The 12,903-nt window shown below is 38.4% G+C and overlaps 1 protein-coding gene across 1 annotated transcript in view; it reads right to left on the reverse strand.

Moving 5' to 3' along the window:
- Positions 1–12,903, reverse strand: part of MACROD2 (mono-ADP ribosylhydrolase 2) — a gene marked incomplete at its 3' end in the record, with an annotated part of 3,247,744 nt that overhangs the window by 1,144,313 nt on the left and 2,090,528 nt on the right.

The following is a 12,903-nucleotide window of genomic DNA, read 5'->3' on the forward strand; positions in this document are numbered from 1 at the left end:
ACCATATTTTGTATTTATTGTGACAGGTAACATAGACAATGCTTTATTAACACATTCAGATTAATGACACCCTTGGCATATTTGTGTCAATAGGTTGATTTCTAATTCTAGGCAAAGAAAAGTCGACTCTTTATGGCGTCAGTACAATCATTAACATTCCATGATCGAATTGTGACTAATTTTACTCACAGTAAACCTGTCATAAGTAAAATATTAAAGGCGGTCACTGCTGATGTTCATTGGAAAATGCCAGTTTCCTCACTATTAGGACCTGTATCAACAAGCTTTGGGCTATCTCAATAGGATTGCTTTTGACATGATTTAGAGATCATTCAGAATTCAATGACATTTGATCTGCAGTTGACCACTTTCATACAGTTGATTTGATTCAGGCTGGGTTCACACTGGATTGTGGAGCGGCTCGCAGCAGGAGGTCCAGTGCATCCCATTTACTGTTTCAGATCTGAATTTGGTCTGAATTTATGGCTGAGTTTGGACCTGAAACAGACCAGAAGACACACAAAAATTCCCTGCAAACCACTCTGCAGCTGTCCGGAGCTGTGTGAACCGGCTCCATTGAGAGCCAGTCACAGGCTCCTGACATGTGGATTGGATGCGGGGAAACCTGCGTCCAATAAGCACCAGGGTGAAACCAGCCTCAATCTGCTTTTGCATACCTATAGACTTAAATGGGGAGAGAGGCAGTTCTGATGTATACAAATCACAGCTAATAATGGCCCTAAGGCCCCTTTCACACATGCTGTCCATTTGCCCGTTTTTCATCCATTCGTTGACGGATGAAAAACGGACATCAATGTATCTCTATGTAAAAACGGATAACAACAGATGATCATCAGTTAACATCCATTTTCATCCGCTTCCGTCAATGTCTGTTTTTTTGAACGGATGAACGCCCTATTTTTCATCCGTCCAAAAAAACGGATCGGACGAAAAACGGATGACAACGGATGAAAAACGGATGACAACAGTTGAAAAACAGATGACAACGGATGAAAAACGGATGAAAAACAGTTGAAAAACAGATAACAACTGACGAAAAACAGATGAAAAATGGATAACAGCTGACGAAAAACGGATGACAACTGACAAAAAACGGATGAAAAATGGATGAAAAATGGATGGAAAACTGATACATTTTGACGTGACTGAACTGATGAACTGAACGGACCGTATGTGTGAAAGGGGCCTTATACTGACTCACTCACTTCAGTACCTCCTGCATCACTAACCACTTTAGCATTTAGAATGTACATAATACATTCAAAAAGTGTAGGGTTAAGCACAAGCTAATAGCTATTTGCTTGTGCCCGCTTTCCTTCGCTACGTAGCTCCTGGCTGTAACGTGAAAGTGATCCAGGCACCTGTATAGCCACAGTATGACTTTCACAGCATGAGTGGTGCGTCCCCCCCCCTTCCTCTGGAATCCCCCCTGGGACCACATTCACTAGCTTCAGGATGATGAGTGGGAGGAGAGCAGAGAACATCTATTCCTCGATCTCCTTTGCACTTCTAAGTTTAGAGCTGTCATTCCCTGCTTGATAAAGCCTGGGAAGCAGCAAACGGAGCAAATCCATGCTCAGTTTGTTGCTTTGGATGGCATGGGAGAAGTTGGGGTCAAATAAAACCTGTCACCTGCCAAATAAATAAAAAAAATAATAAATAAAAAACAACTAAATTGTAATTAAAATGTATTAAAAACAACAACAAAAAATAAATATAACCTTCAATACCCTGCATGCACCTACAAATTCAAATGCCCATACAGGATACACACATGTATTGTACATAATTCAAGATCACACCACATGTGAGGTATCACTGTGAATGTCGGAGCGAGAGCAATAATTCTAGCACCATAGCTCACAAAGGTTTTTTTAAAGAGTCCCCTATGGAGATTTTTGGGTACCATTTTTTTTTTTGTGATATCACGGGTACACACAATATTAAGACGTATCATGTTTGGTATATTTGAAATGCTACAATTTTGGCCATATTCAATATATTTCTAAAATTTTTTCCCTAAATATATTGGAAATATATTTTTCTTCCATATGGGCATATTTTGGATACTGTAAGGAATGGTTAAAATCCCTGTTTTAGTTTTGTTTTTGCCACCTACGTATGTCTCATTGGGGAGCTTTTAATACCTTCCTATCTTTTAGACAGATTAGAGAATAAAAGGAAAATTCCCCTATAGACAGCTGTCACTGAAACAAGTGTCCCCATTGGAAGATTTCACCTCTTTTATTGTTCTGGTGAGAACTAAATATTTTGGATTTTCTTTCACTTACTGCCCTGGTGACAGCTGTCATGGGTAAAATGCATTAGCAGCGTGGCATAGTTGGAGCAAGGAGTCATTGGCCCTAATTTTTTTTCCCAGATTTGAAGCAAGTGGTGGAGTGTGGGTGGGCACCTGGACTTTGGAGCACCAGACTGGTGGTATCCATTGGACTAAGGAGGTGCAGGACACTTTTGAGCAGTGAAACAGCTGATCGTCTACATATAAAGTGAGATTTTAATTTTTTGTGCACAAGGACTGCAGCAAATATATATACAGTGTATACAGTAGGTTTTATTTAATCACCCCTTTTAAATCACTCCCACTGTTCTATGCAGTCCAGCTCCAGCCAACACTTACTGCTAAGTGCACATCAGAGTTCCTTTCTCCTTGCCCAGGGTCTCCCTGCCCAGGGTCTTTCACATGTTCAATCCCAGCAATAACCATTCTTGGTGAATGTGTTTTAGCTGGTATGGAGTGATTAACTACCTGTGAATATTTGGTGAATGTCACTTCTTTAAAAATATGCCCCCGTGTGTGAACAGTCCAAGCCATATAATAGAAGGGCTCTGGGAAAAATGTGACACTATTCAGGAAACAATAAATGTAACACTATTCAGGAAACAATATATGTATATAGATATTTATATATATATATTCTCACCTTCTTACAAGCACAAAAAAAATCTTATAAAATGGATTTCAAGAAAGAAAGGTAAAATATTTACAAGGACATAATATCCAGTGTATTTGGAGTATGAATTTTGCTTGCTATAATGATGAATGACAATGCTTCATTGTCACTGAAATTGTATGCCGTAAACAACAACACTTCATTAATCATACAATTTGTACCATACATGCTGTACCATACATGCTTAAACTGACTTGACCTGTTCTTTGTTTTATTGGTTCAGTGGAAGCAATGATCATGCAAGCTGATTAATCATTTGTGAGGGAAATTCTACTGAATAACATAGGTAACTTTCATTTTATCAGCCTGGAAAAACTTGGTTTAAATTTAATTTTCTGCTTCAAACTCTAACAAACATTTTATTAGACTAATCAAACAACAATAACATTTCCTCTTATTATTATTAAATGACCAGGCCTATTATTCTAAACTGATTTTTAACAATATAAAGTGTATCCCTGTAGTGCCAGTTAGGCCAGCCATACATGGATCAAATTTAGATAGGTCCAGCAGGGACCAACTGAATTTTTGGCCATATAGGAGCAGGCTGGTTGTACACAAGTCGATTTAATCAGCCTGTTGGGAGTTTGCTGAATGATCAGTGCAGCTGGCTATATACACTGATCATTGCCTTCTGATGGTGGGGAGCTCTCCCAGGTGCCAGAATACAATAACTCAGCGGGAAGGATAACCCCATCCACATCCGATGTGTGGATGGGGGAATTGGTAATCCACATCATCAGGGGACAATGTGGCCCCTGATGATGTGGATTACCATGAAATGCATTGGGAGGAGCTGATCCATGACGTTATCACTAGAGTTGAGTGAACACCTGGATGTCCGGGTTCGGCCGAACTTGAAAAAAAGTCTGGGTTCGTGACCAGAACTTAACCCAAACTTTACCCCGATCCTGAACCCCATTGAAGTCAATTGTGACCCGAACTTTTGAGCACTAAAATGGCTCTAAAAAAAACATGGAAAGGGCTAGAGGGTTGCAAATGGCAGCAAAGTCTTCTTAAGAGCATGGCAGCATGGCAAGTGCTCTGCAAACAAATGTGGATAGGGAAATAACTTAAAATAACATAAAAAACTGAAAAAATAATTGTCCCCTTAAATTGGGGCTTTTTGAATAGCAGATTAGAACAGAAGTGTCTAAATGCTGCATGTCAGTGTCACAGTAAAGTATGAATGAAAAACTGAAAAATAATTTTCCCCTTAAATTCGTGCTTTTTGAATAGCAGATTAGAACAGCAGTGTCTAAACGCTGTATGTCACAGTAAAATATGAAGGAAACGTTTTTTTTATTTTTTTTTAATCCAGATTAAGCAGACACATATGCACTGAGCTTGCATTACATGGCCGCTACACGCCACACACCTAACAGACTGATAAAAGCTTTTTTTTTTCTCCCTCCTCCTTACTGGGCTCAGGTCAGGGCAAAAAGATTGTGCACTGCACCCCCACACAATAAAATCGATGTAGATCGCTGTCTGATTAAAGAAGATTCTTCTAATTCTTTCCCTGAAAGCAATCTCCAGCCTTCCCCTACAATATTCTCCTATCTCTCCCTCGGCAGCATCAGGAACCTCTCCCCACAGTAGTTAGAGCAGAGTGACGTGCGGCACTATGTGACTCCAGCTTATATAGACTCTGGGTCACATGCTGCACTGGCCAATCACAGCCATGCCATTAGTAGGCATGGCTGTAATGGCTTCTAAGGAGACACTAGTTAAAAGCTTGTTGATTGGCTGCCCTGCAGCTGTTGAAACCGCGCCATGAAAACCGCGCCAAAACATTAAATAAATTACCGAACAACGGACTGTATCCCGAACATACAGTAAAATATTCGGGTCCGTGTCCGGGTACCGAAAACCAAAAAGTCCGGTATGATCCCGAACAATACAGTCTGTGTTCGATCAACCCTAGTTATCATGCATGAAGCTGATTGGCCGGTGGTGCAATTTGTGATTACATGTGAAAGTCTGATACATTAAAACACCTTTGTGAGTATTTTATTTTAAAATAAACTCTGCAATTTTTGATGTTGTTGGAATCTATTCTTCCCTTGAGTATCCATTATATCCTGGGCTGGTGGTCTATTGAAGTTTTGAAGCTACTGTGAGAGCCATTTAGTAGGGAACCAAGCCAAGGTTGTTGAGGAGCTGGGTTGCTGCTTCTGAGACCAAAGAGCGCCCCCCCCCACTCCTTTTTCTAACCCCCTATAGTTTGGAGGTTATTTTTAGGTAAGCAGTGAGCACAAGTGGAGGTGCAAGCACAAGTGGAGGTATTTTGTAGCACATTGAGTGGCAGTGGTAACACGTTTTGAGACACAAAATTTCAACCAGTATAGTTTCTCGATACTGGGATACTATGGAATTCTGATTAACTTTTATATGAACTGGTTAATATTGAATATTTATATGAATTGTATTGCACATTTCTTTAAATGTGAGCATTTAGATTACTAAGCACTTTATTTTTAGATATCAATTAATAATGATATATAGTAGATGTCATATTGAGTTTTGTTTTTCCTATTTATTTGAGTGACAGCGTGCCTTCTATTGAACAGTAACTGTATATTTTTGGTATTCAGATATTCTGGTTGCAGCAGTCTTCACCTATTTTTTTTTTCACACTTTTTTTTCTGTTGTAGATACTTACCTTCTTCCATGCTCTCGCACCAAACTGTTAGTCAGCTGGAGTCCTGTGCAATACAAAATACTTGGTATATCTCTTTCCTCCCTTAAAACAGTGCTCAGTGCCTGAGCAGCTATTTGCCAAGCCTAAGCAATATGTGAGCAAAGAGCTCAACATTGGGCTTTTTATCAATCATTTCTGGCAGCTGAAGTTGTTGGCACAGCCCAGGGAAGTTGCAGAGAAGGTGGACTTTAAAATAAGTATTACTTTATCATTAACAAGAGCAATCAAGAGCATTTTAATTGTGAACATAATTAAAGAACATGCACACTTTTACTTTTAAAAATAAGTATACCTTCCCTATTCTCATTGTCCCTTTTTATACGGCACGTGAGCACAGCAAGCACAGCTGTGGTACCTGCAGGGGCTGAGCATGGTCCTGGTCAATGAGGTAGCAGCCATAAGACAACATCTTCTTTATGCCAGTACATCACAGCTCTCCTAGGAAATAGAGCTATATATTTAAAGACAGGGAGCTGTGGTTGCATGCACAGTAAAGAAGATGTCATCTCCATTTCTGCTGCTATGGTGACCAAACCCTAGGAGTGAAGAACGACATCTGTATATAAAGTCTGTTTTTTACGTATTATACTACTATGGGGACAGACAACTTTATATATGATTAAAAGAAGTGCACCTTTGCTATAAAGACAATGAGATATTACAATGGAGAAAAGAAAAACAATAAAAGGAAATATTTTTAGTTAGAAAACGTCAGCGTTAAATTTGCTCTGTGACCATTTCTTGGAGAACTATTTGAGGTCCGTTACAAGTTAAGTATTTCAATCAGATGTGTCCCATTTTCCTACAGGCAATAAGTCATGGTCTACTTTAAGATTCATGTGAAGAAAAGTCCTTGAAATGTGACTCGCCAGAGGCAAAATCCAGCGTGACAGATTTGCAGACGATTCGGTCTCTGGTTTGGTCTTGGCAATGTCTTGATAACTTCAAAGTCAAACCTATATCTAAAAGCATCATTGTAACAAACTAGAGCTACATTATTGACAAGATGGGATATAAGAAAGAAATGTGATTCATTTATCTATTAATCTCTTTATGTGATTTGTGAATCTTGTCAAACTGTGAGATTATGTATTTTCTATAACAATGTAGCTGTTTCATATTATAGGTCTTGTTATGCATACTGTCCTTTTTACTAGAAGTCTGCAACTTGCAGAACTGTTTCAAAATCTTACCTTCATGCTCAGTGCATCAATTTTTTACAAGTGTTTCTGTTTACTTGCGGTCCAGTAGATTTCTGCTCATCAATTATGGTGCCACAATTGTTTGTGCATTGAAGTTCTCCAATTAGATGTTTTAGGATAATTGCAGCATAATTATAGATGTGACACTAAAGGCTTGTAAGTGATTATTATGGTAATTCTCTTCACTGTATTAGAATGTTTAGGGTTAAATTTAAGGCTCAGGTTTATTATAAATTTCAGGGTAAGGTTTAGATGAATATTATGTTCAAAGGTAAGGTTTAAGATAAGTTTAGGGTTAGGTTTCGGGCAAGGGTTAAGTGTTAGGTTTGCAGGTCAGGTTAACCTCCCTGGCGGTATGATTCTTTTTGGATTTTAGGTGCTGAAAGCGGTACCATTCTTTTGCATGTAATTCTTAAGAATGAGCAGCCCAAACCAACTATTTACATATGATTTTTTTTACTGTGCGTTCTTCTTTATAACCTCTCGGGTATGATAAAGTTTGAAACACAAAATCATAAATTATAATATAATAAATAACTATAAATAAGTTAAAGTATGTATGTATGTATACATGTACAAACCCAATTCCAAAGAAGTTGGGACACTGTACAAATTGTGAGTAAAAAAGGAATGGACTAATTTACAAATCTCATAAACTTATATTTTATTCACAATATAATATAGATAACATATCAAATGTTGAAAGTGAGACATTTTGAAAGGTCATGCCAAATATTGGCTCATTTTGGATTTCATGAGAGCTACACATTCCAAAAAAGTTGGGACGGGTAGCAAAAGGAGGCCGGAAAAGTTAAATGTACATAAAAGGAACAGCTGGAGGACCAATTTGCAACTTATTAGGTCAATTGGCAACATGATTGGGTATAAAAAGAGCCTCTCAGTGGCAGTGTCTCTCAGAAGTCAAGATGGGCAGGAGGTCACCAATTCCCCCAATGCTGCGGCGAAAAATAGTGGAGCAATATCAGAAAGGAGTTTCTCAGAGAAAAATTTGAAAGAGTTTGGAGTTATCATCATCTACAGTGCATAATATCATCCAAAGATGTAGAAAATCTGGAACAATCTCTGTGCATAATGGTCTAGGCCGGAAAACCATACTGGATGCCCGTGATCTTCTGGCCCTTAGACGGCACTGCATCACATACAGGAATGCTACTGTAATGGAAATCACAACATGGGCTCAGGAATACTTCCAGAAAACATTGTCGGTGAACACAATCCACCGTGCCATTCGCCGTTGCCATCTAAAACTCGATAGGTCAAAAAAGAAGCCATATCTAAACATGATCCAGAAGTGCAGGGGTTTTCTCTGGGACAAGGCTCATTTAAAATGGACTGTGGCAAAGTGGAAAACTGTTCTGTGGTCAGACGAATCAAAATTTGAAGTTCTTTTTGGAAAACTGGGACGCCATGTCACCCGGACTAAAGAGGATAAGGACAACCCAAGTTGTTATCAGCGCTCAATTCAGAAGCCTGCATCTCTGAAGGTATGGGGTTGCATGAGTGCGTTTGGCATGGGCAGCTAACACATCTGGAGAGGCACCATCAATGCTGAAAGGTATATCCAAGTTCTAGAACAACATATGCTCCCATCCAGACGTCGTCTCTTTCAGGGAAGACCTTGCATTTTCCAACATGACAATGCCAGACCACATACTGCATCAATTACAACATCATGGCTGTGTAGAAGAAGGATCTGGGTACTGAAATGGCCAGCCTGCAGTCCAGATCTTTCACCCATAGAAAACATTTGGCGCATCATAAAGAAGAAGATGCGACAAAGAAGACCTAAGACAGTTGAGCAACTAGAAGTCTGTATTAGACAAGAATGGGACCAAATTCCTATTCCTAAACTTGAGCAACTTGTCTCCTCAGTCCCCAGACGTTTGCAGACTGTTATAAAAAGAAGAGGGGATGCCACACAGTGGTAAACATGGCCTTGTCCCAACTTATTTGAGATGTGTTGATGCCATGAAATTTAAAATCAACTTATTTTTCCCTTAAAATGATACATTTTCTCAGTTTAAACATTTGATATGTCATCTATGTTGTATTCTGAATAAAATATTGTAATTTGAAATTTCCACATCATTGCATTCTGTTTTTATTCACAATTTGTACAGTGTCCCAACTTTTTTGTAATCGAGTTTGTGTATGTATATATATATATATACATACATACATACAAAGTATTAACTTAAGGGGGCTGAATAATTTTGCACGCCCAATTTTTCAGTTTTTTATTTGTTAACAAAGTTTGAAATATCCAATAAATTTCGTTCCACTTCATGATTGTGTCCCACTTGTTGTTGATTCTTCACAAAAAAATACAGTTTTATATCTATATGTTTGAAGCCTGAATTGTGGCAAAATGTTGCAAAGTTCAAGGGGGCCGAATACTTTCGCAAGGCACTGTGTGTATATATATATATATATATATATATATATACACATAAAAAGTACAGTAAAACTGCTGAAAAGGGCACTGGGGGGCAAACTAATGTGAATTTATTTTATTTTGCATTGTATCAGTGTGTTTCGTGTGTTTTACTTTTGAATTTGCCGCTGGTTCCACTCCCCTGTGTTGCAGGAGACGGAAGCCGGGGCACAGAGTACATTGGGAGGAAGATCCGCTGCCACACACCACCGGGATACATCGCTGGATCCCGGTGACAAGGTAAGTAACCCCTCTACCAGCATCCAGTGATCTTCCTAGCGGTACCCCGAGTGTGGCTCGGGGTTACCGCTTTTGGCACTGAAATTTAACCCCGAGCCACACTCGGGAATACCGCTAGGGAGGTTAAAGTAGATCTAAACATAATTAAAATGTAATTTAAGCTTTAGCATGTTAATGTAATGGTAAGATTTTTTTTCATTTCATGAAAAAATGTCTGGTAATCCTATCCTAAAGTTCCCTGTTTAGGCACTTCCCGATGAGGTGACAACTATCTCCCATTGGTGCACCTACACTATCACCCATGCACATGTTCCCCTGGTGGTGACTACAAAAAGCAGTGCTTATGCACAATGTGGTCACAATCAAGAAGCTGACCTGGAGTCACAGCAATTGTGTATGATACACAATTCTTTTACAAGCTAAATATCAATGACATATTTTGGTAGTTAGGCTTGCTCAAGGATCAAGAGTTAAGATAGGGGACAATAGTAATTCTATTGAAACCTTTACGGATTGATTCATCTTTTAGTGAGATAAACTATTTTTTCCTGTGTTTATCTGTTGTAAATGTCGTTGCCACTGAAAGTCGCTAAACCAAAAATACTGTGACTAATTGATGCCAACAAATAGGAAAACAGTTTGTGTGCGTGTTTATATGTTTATATTACAAGCAGAGCTCTTTAAACACAGATGCTGCATTCAAAACAGGAAAGCTTCAGGGGTGTCCTTGAGAAATGCATCTGCAAGTGCAGGACATTACATTTATGATAAAATAAGCATTGATCATAGTCTGGAGATCTCCTAGGCACTCAAAAAGAAGTTAGCCAACTTGACCATTACCTTAACAATGCAAACCGTAAACAGGAATATATTTAACCTAGCTAAGAAACAGGCAATCTAAGCATAAACACTGAGCTAAATAAACTAGCCAGAATATGGAGAAGTTGTGCATGGAAACCAATCAGCTTATATCTTTCATTTTCAAAGCTTACCTTGAAGATAGAAGCTGATTGGTTGCCATGCACAACTGCTCCAGATTCTTGCTGCTCTAGTATTTATAAATGTCCCCAATTCTATTTTCCACAACAGTGCTGTCTAAATAGTTGTTCCACAATGGGTCGCATGTTGGTAAAATTGTTTGTCACATTTAAAACAGTAGTTGAGTATAATAACAAACTGGATAAGACATAAGCACTGACTGTAATGGATATCAAGTTTATGCTACACACACTCATGGTGACAGACAAAATTAATATGAAACAGAAACAAACAAAAACTTCAAAATTCTTTAAAGAAGGACCCCGCACACAGAACAACACACAGGACAAATATGGTAACCTCGTGTAAACTGAAATGATCACATATTCTATCATACAGAAATAACCGGGAAACTCAAGGGTACCCTGTTTTCTTACCAGGACTAGACATCATAAGCCACAACAGAACCGTTAAAGGGCCTTTATAAACATTAATACCTGTTCAACATAAGCTCTTAATAGACACTCATAACCACAATAATACAAAGCTTGAGACAACTATGATAAATACTAAATTGAAAACCTTTTTTAAAACATCATTTAATGACTGATTATGCTCATGGCTTAGCGAGAGAACCAAAGCTGACAGCCTTTATGATCCTAAGTGTGTAATCCTTAGTGTTGGGTAAACCAAACTAAACAGGATGTATGGAGTGACATTACAATCTAGGCCACAACTTACGCATTTCAGCTTTAAGCTGCTATCAGAGGACCTCCACTTCCAATGATGGCTTGATGTTGAAATGCGTATGTGTAGCTTGGATCTTGACATCATTCTGCGCAGCCTTTCTAGCTCGCGGCTTAGAGAGAGAACTGGAGCCGACCGTAATTATGAGCCTAAGCATGTATTACTTGATGTCAGGTTAACACTCACTGATTGTAAGGGCAATACTTTTATGATGCCTAATAATTGGTAAAAAGTTTTTACACTATGGAGGCCTCTCTTTCCCTCTTTATATACACATGAGAGAATGCAATGTGTGTGGACTATAAGGATTAACCCCTTATGTGCTGGAGAGGATTTCCTATCTGTCATGAGAGGTTTTTTTGCTACAGTTAGAGATATTTTCACCATATGAACTCATTTTTAGATTGGTTCTTTCTGATTTGGTGAGAACATGGTGTGCTCACCAAATCCGGTCATGTGGTGATCACTGGAGAACTTGGACAGCACTTTGGAACGGTTTTGCACTGCAGCACTTGGGAATTTTTTCATATATAGTGTTTATATGAACTGCACATTTTTGGACTCAATATGAACTTTTGATGTTTAGTATATTATTTAAAGTGGTTGTAAACTTTGTTACACCACTTGCACCTACAGGTAAGCCTTATTTTAGGTACTGTGAATATTTCCTAAACTTGCACAGTTTAGGAGATATTCAGAGTGCATGCAGCCAATGACATCATCGGTGCATGCGCTCTGAAGGTCTGGCTTACCATGCTGCACCTTCAGAGCCTTTGCCGCAAACAGGCGACTCTGCACGGAAGAAACACCGGAGAAGATGTCAGCTGTCTCAGCAGTGAGTGGGGGTAGCTGGAAGGGCTTTGTTCTAAGGTAAGTATTTTATAATGAGCTAGTATACTAGCTCATTGTGCTTTTGTCTTTTGTTTTTAGATTTTTCATCCAGGGGATTACAACCTCTTTAGGAAACATTTGATGAATTTGCTTGTGGATATATAACAAATGATTTACATTATTATACATATACGTTAACAAGTTAAATGATTATGTAATTATTTTTTTGCACCTGATATGAACTCATTGGTTGTTTTTTTATATACATTTTTATATAATTTTTTTACTGCACTGCGATTAATTTTTTCACATATATAACGCTTTGATGAATTACGGAGTATATATTTTGCTGGATTTCTTAAATGTATTTGGATACACTATTTAAGGATGACGTTTTGATCACGCATTTTATTTATACAGTGTATATCTTTATTGATTGCTTAGTTTATCGTCCTTGTCATAAAGGATTTTGATAGAGCGATGTTACATTTTATATTACATCATTAGATGCACTATCCTTGAGCAACTGCAGCTGAGAATACTTTTTATAGTTTCTCCAGTTAGCGCAGATTTCTGTTTTTGCATGATTTTTTCCCCTACCTGATTCATCTTATGATCTGCACCAGGTTTAGAAAAAAGCTTTCTATGATCTGCAAGATGTAATTTAAATCAAGTTACTGTCTGCCAAGCTACTGAGACTGTGCATTAAGCTATCTCACCACAACTGGATCAGTAGAGAGCACACTTTCAGTG

The sequence above is a fragment of the Pelophylax lessonae genome (assembly GCF_965119305.1).
Source record: "Pelophylax lessonae genome assembly, chromosome: 3".
Classification (NCBI taxonomy): domain Eukaryota; kingdom Metazoa; phylum Chordata; class Amphibia; order Anura; family Ranidae; genus Pelophylax; species Pelophylax lessonae.